Genomic DNA, 13,317 nt, shown 5'->3' on the forward strand with positions numbered 1-13,317 from the left:
TTTTCTACTAGTAGATGGATGAATCCCCCACCGGTCATCACCCTGGCCACATAAGGACCTTGTACTGGACCGCCACCCGGCCTCTTACGCGTTGATGGACTGCCACCCAGCCACTTACACTTTCATAGACCGTACCCCGGCCTGTCGCTTATGCCGACTCAATTAGATGGGCTTACTTCCCGAACATTGGGCAAGTAATCAATTCATTTACCAAAACTGTAACCTCGTTGCGAATATAAAATACACCACAGAGCCGGATTCCCCAGGTTTTGAGCGAGTATTTAAATCCCCTTAAAAAAAAGAAGATCTTAAATATAAAAATGAGTTTTGGGATCCGCTCTAACTTTAAAAATCATTTTGAAGACTCGAAAACACTTTATAGAGTGTTTGGAGTAAAGCTGATTTAATGAAGTAAATCAGTCCCCAGAATATTTAGAAAATGACTGAATATTATTATTTAAATAATATTCCCATAAAGAATAATCTTTATAAAAATAATTGAAGTAGAAGTATTAAAACTTATACTTGAAACGAGTATTAAATAACCAAAGATATACTTATATGAAAGTACTATCTTTATTTGAATAATCGAAAATAAGTTTGATTATTGACACCTTATTCTTTAATAAAATAAAGAATATATCTCAGCAAATAATCAGAGTCATAGATCCTCAAATGAATATTCAAATAATATTCATTAAATAATATAAACTGAGTCATAAGCCTTCGAATGAATATTCAAATAATATTCAATAAATAATATAAAAGAGTCATAAGCCCTCGAATGAATATTCAAATAATATTCAGATAAATAAATAAAAGGGTCATAAGCCCTCGAATGAATATTCAAATAATATTCAGATAAATAAAGTTAAAGTTATCGAATAAACCTTATTCGATTAATAGTTTGGAAAACTATAACCATATATATATATAAATATATATATATATATAACCATATCCATATGTACAAAATCTACTCGGGATCCTCGACTCCCGGTTTTAGAAAATATTTTCACCTTTGGGTCCCTATACTAAGGGTATATGCAAGTTACCGCTATTCTCTAGCATAGGTATTATCAACTGAACCAACAGATATATATTTCAAGAATATGAAACAGGCATGCATATATACCATATCACATGCTACAATATATCGCAAGAATTTGCTAAATAACCAATATGTATTTATCGCAAGATCATGCATATACAAATGTATACATCACAACAACAGTATAACGGATAGAATACTTGCCTGAGCGACTGGGGGTTACGAATGGCTCGGGACGAGTCTGGTAACCTATAAACAACAAGTAAGTTGGAATTAAACCAAAGTCACTTGTAAATCTATACTTTAACTAACTTAGACTCTAACGCTTGTTTTGCTCTCACTGATTCGCTTAAGTCACTCGGGTACCCTCGGCTCCACCATTTTTAATAATTTAACCTTTACGAGTTTTAAAGCGATTCCTTCGCGAGTGTCTTACCAACTGCCTAACACACTTACCATAAATGTTTCATACATTAATTAACCCTTTTTGGTCTTTAACCTATGTTTCAAAGTAAGGCGAGGGGAAAAGTTTCGTTCGCGAAACGCCGTTACTTGAAACGGTCGTTTCTCCTAAACCGTGCATCGGAATCGAACGAACTACATATCAAAACGAAGCTCGTAACATGAGCTATCTAAACATGGCAGTGGTCATAATCTAGCAGGGGGTTCTCGGGTCCTAATGCTATGCACAAAAACAGTCCAAAGAAAATCAGACGTTACGACGGCTATGTTTACGCGATTTCCAATATTTTAAACCATTCAAAACCATCCCAAATCAACCTCAATCCAACATACAACCAACATCCATCCTCATCACATCATAACAACCCCAACCAATTCAATTTAATCATTCATACTTATGCCTAAGCTTAACTTTAATCATACTTAAGTTCTTTTAATCAAAACCACAACATTTACCATTCCATTTCACTACCATTCCAAATCCTAAACTCTAAATCACAACAACAAGCTACAATATCATCCTACTAATCAAAATCATCTTATAATACATAGGAATCTAGGGTTTGGAGATGGTATACCTTCCTTGAAGTGGTGGGAGGAGCTAGGAAGCCTTAAGAAGCTTTGAGAAGTCTTAAGAATGCTTGGATCTTCAAGAAAAACAAGAAAAACTTTAAGTTAAAAACTTGAAAACACCATTCATAGTCTTCTTCTTTGATTAAATGAAGAAGATGGAGAAGGAATTGATGGCTTAAACTCATGATATAGCCCTAACTAAGCATGAAGATGATTAGGGAATTAACTCACCAATTTAGGAAGTTTGGATCTTTGATTTTGAATTTCTCCTCCATTTGCAATAGTAAAAGCCGAGAGCAAGCTTGCTTGGATGAGAGAATGGTTTTTGTGTTTTGATGAAAATGATTTGCTTGGCTTGGTTGGCTTGTTTTTGTGTTTGATTTAGTAAATTACCTAGTTGCCCTTGATTTTGTGTGGTTAAAAAGTCACCACATCTCCTTCCTTTCTTGTCATGCCTATGTCATCCTCATGATGTAATCCTCCCCTCCTTGTCCTCTTTCTATTGGTTGGATGACATCATTCCCACTAATCCCTTTGATTAACTTCCTAATCGTTTGCCTAATGACCGCTGATCTGTTATACGGTTCGCTTAACTTTCGTTTTCGTTTATCGTTTGAGGGATCATACCCGGGATCTTATTACTTAGGTTCCCTTAACCTTTCTCAATACATTAAATTCCTTTTTATGATCCTCTATTATAATCCTTTAATTTAAATCCTTTTATCCTGTTACCTTATACTCAATTCTTTCCGTATCTATTGGATTTCCGGGAAAAATCAAAGTGTTCGGAATTGGATTCTGACGATCTTTACATACACTTATATACCACATAGAGTACTAATAATATTCCATAAGATCAATAACAGAACCCCTACATAGCGTGGCATGAAAATTTTTCTCATTCAGCAAAAACACTATTCATAAGGGTTTCAAAAATTTCCAAAAATTGGGGTTATTACAGCAAGGAACATGTAAATTTATTCAGAAATTCTTTTGAGGTGTAATAGCTTATAATTTGTGGATTGTATGACTTGTACTATTTCAGTTTCATCTCTGAGACTATAACGTGTGGTGTGTGTGTGTGTGTATTGTGGGGTCAGTACACAATAATTAGTTGTGATACAAGATTAAGTGTTGATAAATTGAAATGGAACTCGTGACAACCCGGATCCCCGACCCTGGATTTGGGGGTGTTACACGCATGACGTTCCTCGAGCGCGCCCCTATGTATGAAGTGGGTGTAATCGATGTCTTAATTTTCAAATTCGAGCTATGAACAAACATGATTAGAGGATAATGTGAAGATTCTACAAGATCTACAAGTTATGCATATTTAAAATGCAAGTTAATGGGAAAGCGTATAAAGATGAAGAAGTGATGTATGCTTGGAAGAAAATTTTGAAATTGGTTAAAGTTTCAACCCCAGAATAGATTCCCAGGGAGTAGGGCGTGCCTGTGTGTCTCCGGAAGGGGGAAGAAAGAGAATTTTTATGAAAAATATTTGCGGAGGATATTTATGAAAAAATATTGGTGAGAGATTTTGCGGAACAATAATTGAAGCACTTGTCATGGAGACTCGAACGAAAATTTTATGATGAAGATTATCAATTAAAGAATTATTCTACGAAAGAAAAAAATTACACATATGGAGGGACGTTTATTAGTAAAAGATGAAGGGAAGACATTGCGGGTGATAAAGGTAGAATTATTCGCGGAAGACCGAAGGAAGTAGAAGAAGATTTTGCACATTATTTTTTAACAAACTAGAAAATCGGGGGGTAGTTGTTATACCATAAAATCTTCATGGGTATTTTATCGGATATTTAATGAAATGGGTCGAATCACTGCCAAGGAAGAAGATGGAAGAACTTCAGAGAACGCGTCTCCGGATCCTAAGGAGCCCCCTATAGGGTTCACCCTATATGGGAGTCGATTACGAAGACTATTGATGACGAGAAGTTATAACGATGATTGGTGAAGTTATATATGAAGGTTTATGATGACCATCACGATGGAAGATTACAACGACCATACTGAAGGAAGTGCGCGACGACCGCTACGGAGATGACACCATGATGGCCGCTATAGTAGAAAACGATGATGAAGAACAAGTATTGATGAGGAGTCAATAAAGGATGGTTTTAAGTCAAGGGAGAAAGAATGAAATGATCAAGAAATGAAGAAAGACCACCAAAATACATCAATAGTATATGTACATTTTTATAGTATTTATATAAAATACTATAACTGTTCGCGAATTGGGATCTTTGTCCTGTCTATCTCGCTTAGCTATTGTTGTGATAGATAAAATAAGCAAGGGTGAGCAACACATCCCACCAAAATAACATATAACTGTTCAACAGTATATGTACATTTTTATAGTATTTATGAAAGTCTTGGTCAAGCAAATATGAACTAAGTTTGATATCTTAACACGACGAAGTCGCAAAATATTCAATATATATACTTTTCATAAATCTTTGAAATCCTCTGCCATGTATAATATACATAGAGTTCCATAATATAAACCATATAAAATAATGTTACAAGGTGATCTTATATATCTAACCTTGCCTTAATATTTTTTTGAAAATATTTACCATGCATAATGCACAATGCTTTGATATATGTATTGAAAGATGAAGTTACGAGATACTTCAATATACTTATATATCTTTTTTAGAAAACTATTATTGTTCAAAGTATAATCAGTTTTCAAAAGTTCATCATAAAGATGAAATTATAAGGTAAAATTTGTATAAAACATTTTCGCAAAGACTCTTGAGGGCTTTTATCTACTCAAGGAAACTCAATTCTCAGGTCATTATGAAAATATGAAGTTACGAGATACTTTATTATAAAAACACCATTTTGAACACTTGACCCTGCCAACACTCATCGATCACCCAGCCGTAGCCTTTCTATCGGGGTGCTCTGGATAGTGTTGCAAAAATATCCAAACTAGATGATGAACTCATTTCTGGAGTATGCCATGTAGACCTGGCAACTTTTCGTGTCGTGTACAAATATTCTGCGTACTTTCGTGTTTTCGTGTACCAAACGTTAAACCCGAACCCGACCCAGATTTGGATTCGTGTACCAATTTGGTGACACTAACTCGGAACTAATATATTCGTATTAACCCACTTTAGTACACTAAAGTATACAGATTATATACGAAAAAAATTAATTGTTAAAAAATGTAATAGAAAATTAAATGGTCTTGAATAGTAAACAACAAAGTTCCTAATAAAAAAGAATGAAACAAGTGAAAAAAGCATAGATTTAGTTTACCATTAAAATGTCTTAAAAAAATTAACAAATTTAGTTTACCGATAAAAATGTCTTTAAAACCATGAATTCCCAAGTCGAAAAGTGAAATAGTAAAATTCTCACAAAGTCAATAAGTCAAGGAATAATAAAATATAATTTAGGATTTATAATTATATATATGTTATTTAGAATAGCTAAATTGACATTTGATATGTTGTATATATATATGTATATTATATATTTTTAAAAATTTAACTATTTATTTATTTTGTGTACTTTCGTTTCGTGTCGTGTACCTAGATCGGAAACCCAAACCCGACACTAATTATATTCGTGTTTTTTCGTGTTCGTGTACTTTCTTGTTCCTGTACCAAATTTTTGAACCCAAATAATAATAATTCGTGTAGTTTTGTACCGTGTTCACGTGTCGTATACCAGTATTGTCGGGTCTATCCGTAATGCATGTGAGATGACTAAGAAAAATTAGCTAGTAGGTTGCTCCCATAACTAAACTAGGAAGTGAACAAAGCATAAGAATCATACAAGATAAGAAAAGGAGCCCCCGGGGGAGCTCTCCATGCTTAGGGTGCGCCCTAGACATGGGGAAAGATTCTGGAAGACTCCAATCCTTCATAGGGCACCCCCTATGAAGTAAACGCGCCATCCGGGAGCCCGTCATCCCGGAAAACATGTCGAATGCGTCGTTCTGTAGTCTTGCGAGTTACGAAGGGAACGGTCATAAACATCTAGTCTATGCTTTTGGAGTCCTTTCTCCGTATTCGGCAGGTTGTCCTTGGCGAGAGACTCTGGGGTTATCTCGCACTTTGCACTTCTACGCTTGGGATCACTTGTCCTGTAGTCTGGTGGGTTATCCTCGTCGGGGGCGAGGATGCGCTTTGGCATTTGCGGTATGTCATGGTTATACATGCGGTTATGATCGACGGAAGTAGCGGTAGTGGATGGGGATATCCACCGGTCGGGAAGTTTTCTTGTTTGTGAAGTCCCGAAGTCATAACCGGGCCTTGGGCCTTTAAGACTAGGCCATATCGTCGGGCATTCCTAAAAAAATCAATGTTTGAGTTATAATAGGAAGTTGGCTCGATAATTTTTATTGATCCACGAAATAGGAAGCCAAGTCCATCTAGGTTTCTTGTTCCGCAAGAACTACGTCCGGATTGATCCTCTATAAAAGGAGGTACGTAGGCACATTGTGAGGGCACGTGTTTGAGAGTTCTGAAAAGGCAAACATAAACCCTAGTAATTTCAGCTATTTTTTAAGAATAAATCAATGCACTCCGGTGATTTCTCTGATCACCGACCACCGCTGCAGATCTTGATTCCGGCCGTGAACCTCAAATCTTTGTTAATAAAATTTGTCTGTTAACAGATGGTACCCACTGCGTTATAAATGTTAAAAACCACACTAGTTTTACATAATTGATCCAGTAAATCAACAAGCCGTGAAATGGGAAATCGATCTCTGATGATGATTTTGTTGATGGCACTACCATCCACACACATCCTCTAACTTCTGTCTTTCTTAGGGGTAAGTAGAACAGGAACTGTCCATGGTCTAATGGTTTCCTGGATATGTCCACTCTGTAGAAATTTTTCAACCTTTTTCTTATAATTCTTTTGGACTCATTCAATAATGTGTCAAATTTAGAATACTAGCTCCAATGATTAAGTCTATTTGGTGTTGGACTCATTCAATAATGTGTCTATTATCTTTTTAAACTTCTTGAGTAAAGGCTTAACTTCTTCAAGTACCTCCTTTTTTTACTCTTCTTCCACATCTTTTACCAACAAGAAAAATATAGTTCTGTACTCTTGAGTGCTCCTATGGAACTCCTGATGAGAGTACAAATGATATAAATGTTTTGCCTTCAATTTTTGACATCTTTGATTTCGTTGCTGTCGGTATTACTGTAATATTTTTCTTTTCCATTTGAAAAGATAGATGTTTTATCTTCCTCTTTGAGATGCATCGATATCAAGCTACCACGGTCTTCCTAGAAGCAAGTGATAAGTATTCATGTCGACAACATCACAAAATATTTCGTCATTTATGTCTTCCCAATTGAAAGTGGAATTATACAAACTTGTGTTACTTTAATGGTCAGTGTGTTTTTAATCCACGCAATTTGAAATGGGTTCGGTTGTGGTTATATTGATAATTTCACGTACTCAACCAAGGCCTTAGAGACCAGATTTTCACAACTACCATTATTTATAATTAAATTGCACCTTTTGATTGATTGAAAGTTCTTAGTTTGCTAAGAATTATTATATACCTTTGGCGTGAATAAAATTCTTTGTACAACAAAGCTAATAGGTTCTCCATCTTTATTAGCAACTTCATCAACCTCATTACCAGAACCATTTTTACCATTATGATCATTACCCCCACCTTCCTGACCTGCAAAGCGTACAGGCTTTCGCATCGGGCATTCATTTGACATGTGATCAGGCTCATTGCACCGATAACATATGTTCAATGTACGTTTGGAATATGGATTATTGTTGGGCTTTCAAGGTGGGTTTGTATTCTACTTATTTACTGAATTACTCCTTCCAATTTTAATTAGTTTTGTTCTGGGAGAGTTCTGATTTGCACCACCATGTGTTTGATGTGGCACATAATTTTTAAATCGAACTATTTCAGGCTGTATTCTCCGAAAGTTTGAACCTTTCTTGGCTAACAATTTATCATCCCTCGTAGAAAGATTATCTATTTGATCAAAATACCACGCTATCTCCAATTCTATCTTATCATGAATCTCATATTCTAATCCAATCACATAATGCACAACATTTTGTTCCTCTATCTCTGTCAAATGAAACTGAGCTTGCACTCTCAAAAATTCTCATGTATACTCTGAAACACTTATGTTTCCATGCAAGAAATTTTGATATTATTGAAATAATATTTGTTCAAAAATAGATGGCAAAAATCTGTCCCTTGGAAGCTTTTTCATTCGAGCCCACACTGTAATTGGTCTCCTACCTTGACGGCGTCAGGTGTCTTATAAATTCTACAACTATTTTAACTTGGTAGTACTCTAGTATGTTCATTATATCGAAAAAATTCTCCACTTCATAGATCCAGTTTAAAAATGCTTTCAAGTCAGATTTTTGTAAAAGCTATGGATCTATGCCTTAATGTGATAATTATCTTCCCTCTAATAGTGTCTTCAACTACCTCGATATTCATCATTTTTATGTTATTCATAATCAAAAATTTCATCACAGAACTTGTTTGCATTCGGTTGAATCCATGACGGATGTCATCACTACTGTGTTACTGATTAAGGCCTCGTTTGGTATTGTTGTTACAGACAGCTATAACAGTTTTTTGCTGAAAAGCAGACAAGTGTTTGGTAAATTCTAAAACCTGTTGTCTGGAAAAGCACTTTTGGTCTAAAAATTGTTGTTAGTAAAAGCATGTCCCTCATGCTTTTGGAAAAAGCTGTTTTCAGCTTTTGCAGAAAGTAGCAGTTTCACCGTCAAACTTTCTTAAAAACATTATTTTTATATATTATATTTTATGGTATGCATTAATTAAAAAAAATACCAAACAGTCATCTAATTTTCCTCAGAACACTTTTTCTCACAGCGCAGCAGTTTTTAACATCACTCCCAAACAGAGCCTTAAGGGGCAGCAAGTAAATAATTTCTATCCTCTTTATTTTCATTAGCATTTGGCTAGTTGTTGTAATCGAGGTACGCATGTCTTCAATTGCCACAATGGTACTCTCGAACCTTGTAGTGAGATCATTCACCATTCGACATACCTCTTCACTCCCATAATTGTTGTTAGTACCATGAGTTGTGTTATTTTCATTGCCATTTTCCATCAAGACACCACCTTGCTCTGAAACCAACTTATGCAGAATGGAAACAAAAATGTAATAAACTAAACTTATGAGAAGGTAAAACTACGTAATAATACTTTCATTCCTTTTTCAATGTCCAGTACATTATATCTACCGTCCATTTTACAACTAAAGGGTCTGAAATTATAAATGACCTAGAAGTCTCCAAAATTAATCACAAAAATATTATTGAATTAAATGAGGTCAAATCAAACCAAACTAGAAAATTCCCAGCTGGTAAAACTAATCAGATCACACCAAAAAAATTTAAGATGATCAAATCAAATCATACCATACCAGATTAAACTTCCTAAACTTATACGCATGAAAATGTAATGGGTTGTTTCTTTCTATTCAGTTAGGCCATATACTCTTCACTCAACTGATCCCCACAATCTGTGTCAACATGTCACATGTTCTTCTCAAAATTACCTCTTATATATAATAAACTAGTTGAACAAACCGCGCTTCGCGCGGTTGAGGAAAGTATTGCCAACAAATTAGTCAGATTACTACATGAAGAAAAATGAGTGTAAGATACACAAACTCGTAGAGAAATACATTTGCAGCAATGAAATTTTAAGGGGTTTTTCATAATAACATGTTATCTAGTCGTGTGACCTCTCTGTACTGGAACTCCCAGCAAACAATGAGCATGACCTGCAAACACCGACAAACAAAAAGAGTTATGTTGTACCTATGTAGCAAGAAACAAAGTGATAAATAATAAAGATAAGCGTACCTCCTATACTATCGGCTGACTATTTGATTAGATTACAGATAGGAAATGGATATCTATATTTATAGTTGATATTGATAAAAGGATAAACTAGATATATCCTTATCATTCTGTTAGTTAGAGAAGTCAGGCTTATCATTCTGTTGTATATAAACAAGTGTATATTGATTCAGGAAATAGAATGAGAACAATACAATTCTAGCATTGTTAATCTTTACGATTTATTATGGTATCAGAGCCATTGAAGCTCTAACAAGCATTTAACGATTCTGTTCCATTCTCTCATTATTCATCCTACAATTTCAAATCGACCCAACTAGTTGCATCATGACAACCTCGTTACATCCAGATAACACCATTACCATGACTGCTCCCAACAATTCACTAGTTCAATTTAATCCTACATCTCAGCTACCTATTAAGCTAACCGGAAGCACGAACTTCACAACATGGAAAGCTCAGTTTGAATTGCTTCTTTTCGGGCATGCTCTTTTAGGCCACCTTGATGGCTCATCAACAGTACCATCCGTTACTACAAAAGCAAACGACAAAGAGATCTCTAACCCAGACTACATATTGTGGCTCCGACAGGACAAGCTGATCCAAACTGCACTCCTTGCATCTGTTGATCCAACCTTAGCTTCTATTGTCGCCACTGCTCCATCTGCTCAAGCTGCATGGCAGTCTCTTCACACTGCGTTCGCCAACAAATCACAAACCAGAATTTTCAGTCTCCGTGATCAACTTGGACGCATGACTAAGGACTCCAAAACTGTCACACAATATCTTGGTGATATTCGAGGAATTGCCGATGAGTTAGCTATTGCTGGTTCTCCTCTGTCTAATGCTGAACTAGTGGTCAAAATTTTAAGTGGAGTAGGACCAGAGTACAGCTCCATTGCAGCAGCCATTCGAGCCAGAGAAACTCCCATCTCGTTTGAAGAACTTTCTGGTCTCTTGCTTGATCATGAAATTTCCCTACAGCAAGATGAAATTAAAAAATTGACGATGCCTATCACAGCTGCTTTAGTACATCAAGAACAACCACTCTCTCAGGCACAACCACGATTTGGGCGCCACACACCAACCAGACGTGCTTCCTATCCGACTCAATGGCGCCATACATCGGGCCAACCAAATACATATCCATCATGGCGTAATCCGTATTCACACAACTCTGGTGACCCAGCTAAACCTACTGCACGTCTAAGGTGCCAGCTGTGCAACAAGAATGGTCATACAGCCAATGTTTGTCGTTCCAGATCACACAATCATATGGAAGCCAAAGCTCATTTTGCTAGCAGTTATCATCAACCACCTGCACCTTGGATAGTGGATTCCGGGGCATCTCACCACATCACATCGGACTCTCAGAATTTCACAGAAGTCCAGAATTATGCCGGTCCAGATGAAATTTCAATGGGTGATGGTAAAAAAATTCCTATATCTCAAACTGGTACTACACGTATATGTTCTTCTAATTCTCAGTTCCGATTAACAAATACTTTATGTGCCCCTGATATTAAGCGTAATCTTATCTCAGTATCCAAGTTCTGTAATGATAATTCTACATCGATTGAATTTTTTCCCTCTAAATTTTGTGTGAAGGATCTGGATACAGGAGCTCCACTGGTATGCGGTCGGAATAATGCAGGACTTTACGAGTGGCCTTCAGATTCATCTTCTTCATTACCTCAGGCACACCTTGCTACTCGTCAACCATCAATAAATCTGTGGCACCAACGCTTAGGACATCCTAATAGCAAGTCTCTTATGTCTATTTTACGTACTTTTGCGTTATCGTACTCTTCCTCAAACAAATTTGATTCATGTAATTCTTGTTTATGCAATAAAAGCCACAGATTACCATTTTCAGTCTCATCTTTAAGCACTACTCGTCCCTTACAAATCATTTATAGTGATTTATGGGGTCCCTCTCCTGTGCTATCAGCTGATAAAAAATTATACTATGTGCTCTTTGTTGACCACTATACAAAATATTCCTGGTTGTATCCTCTTAAATATAAAAATGAAGTCCAGAATATTTTCAAACATTTTCAAACCCTTGTTGAACGCTACTTCAGCACTAAAATTTTATCTTTGTATACCGACGGGGGTGGTGAATACGAAGGTCTAAAACCATATCTGGCTTTGCAGGGCATAGAACATTTACAGTCTCCACCTTACACACCACAAAGGGTAGCACAGGCCGAACGAAAACACCGCCACATTATTGAAACTGCCCGAACACTATTACACCAAGCATCCCTGCCTCCCAAATTCTGGTCATTTGCTTGTAAATACTCGATCTATCTAATTAACAGACTTCCGCCTCATGGGTCTACAAATAAATCACCTTATCATATACTATTTAACGAGCCACCAAAATACTCTAATCTTAGAGTTTTTGGATGCTTATGTTATCCATGGCTAAAACCTTATGCTACATCCAAACTTGCACCACGCTCTACAGCTTGTATCTACTTGGGATTTTCCACACAATTTCATTCACATCAATGTTATGATCCTGTCACATCTAAATTATATCATTCACGTGATGTTGTATTTATTGAGTCTACATTTCCATATGTCACTAAGTTTGCACACATTTCTCATAATTTCCCTGACTTAGATTGGGTTCCTGAAACCCCTGAGTCTAATAATGTCTCAAATTCTCAGCCACATATTTCACTCGAAAACCATATTCCGGAGCCACTTACAGTCACCCCATCTTTACCTACGGTCATTGAGGACCATTCGCGCACCACTCCACTAGAGTCCTCCTGCCAAGAATCCGCATCCAGTGTTTCTCCTGTGTCCTTCCAACAGCAGCCACATGAAGAATCGACCTCACATATGTCTGCTTCATCCCAGACACCTACAACTATAACTGAGAATACACATGAGGCCTCTAGTCCGGCTGTTATTCAAGAAGCATCCAGGCGAGTAACAAGATCACAAAATCAAATCTTTAAACCTAATCATTTTTATGGGTTTAATGTTACAGTGCCAGCTGCTTTCACTCCGTCTACTTACAAACAGGCTCTGAAAATAGACCATTGGCGTAATGCTATGCAATCTGAGTATAATGCTATGTTAAAAAATAATACTTGGACTTTGGTGCCCATGGATCCTTCTCGTAACATTGTTGACTGCAAGTGGTTGTTCAAGATAAAATACAATCCAGATGGTTCCATTGAACGCTATAAAGCTAGACTCGTTGCAAAAGGTTTCACGCAACGCCCAGGTGTGGATTTTCACTCGACATTCAGTCCTGTTATCAAACCTACTACTGTCCGACTTGTTCTCTCTATTGCAGTGCAAAAGAAGTGGCATATTCATCA

At 36.5% G+C, this 13,317-nt stretch overlaps 1 long non-coding RNA gene across 1 annotated transcript; it reads left to right on the forward strand.

The window, feature by feature from the left end:
- Nucleotides 1-11,118: 11,118 nt before the first annotated feature.
- On the forward strand, nucleotides 11,119-11,848 carry LOC141705932 (uncharacterized). The gene is made up of 2 exons (XR_012568535.1): nucleotides 11,119-11,402; nucleotides 11,582-11,848. It is a non-coding gene; the product is annotated as an uncharacterized LOC141705932 (long non-coding RNA).
- The last annotated feature ends 1,469 nt before the right edge of the window (nucleotides 11,849-13,317 follow it).

The sequence above is a fragment of the Apium graveolens genome, chromosome 2 (assembly GCF_009905375.1).
Source record: "Apium graveolens cultivar Ventura chromosome 2, ASM990537v1, whole genome shotgun sequence".
NCBI classification, from domain to species: Eukaryota; Viridiplantae; Streptophyta; class Magnoliopsida; order Apiales; family Apiaceae; genus Apium; species Apium graveolens.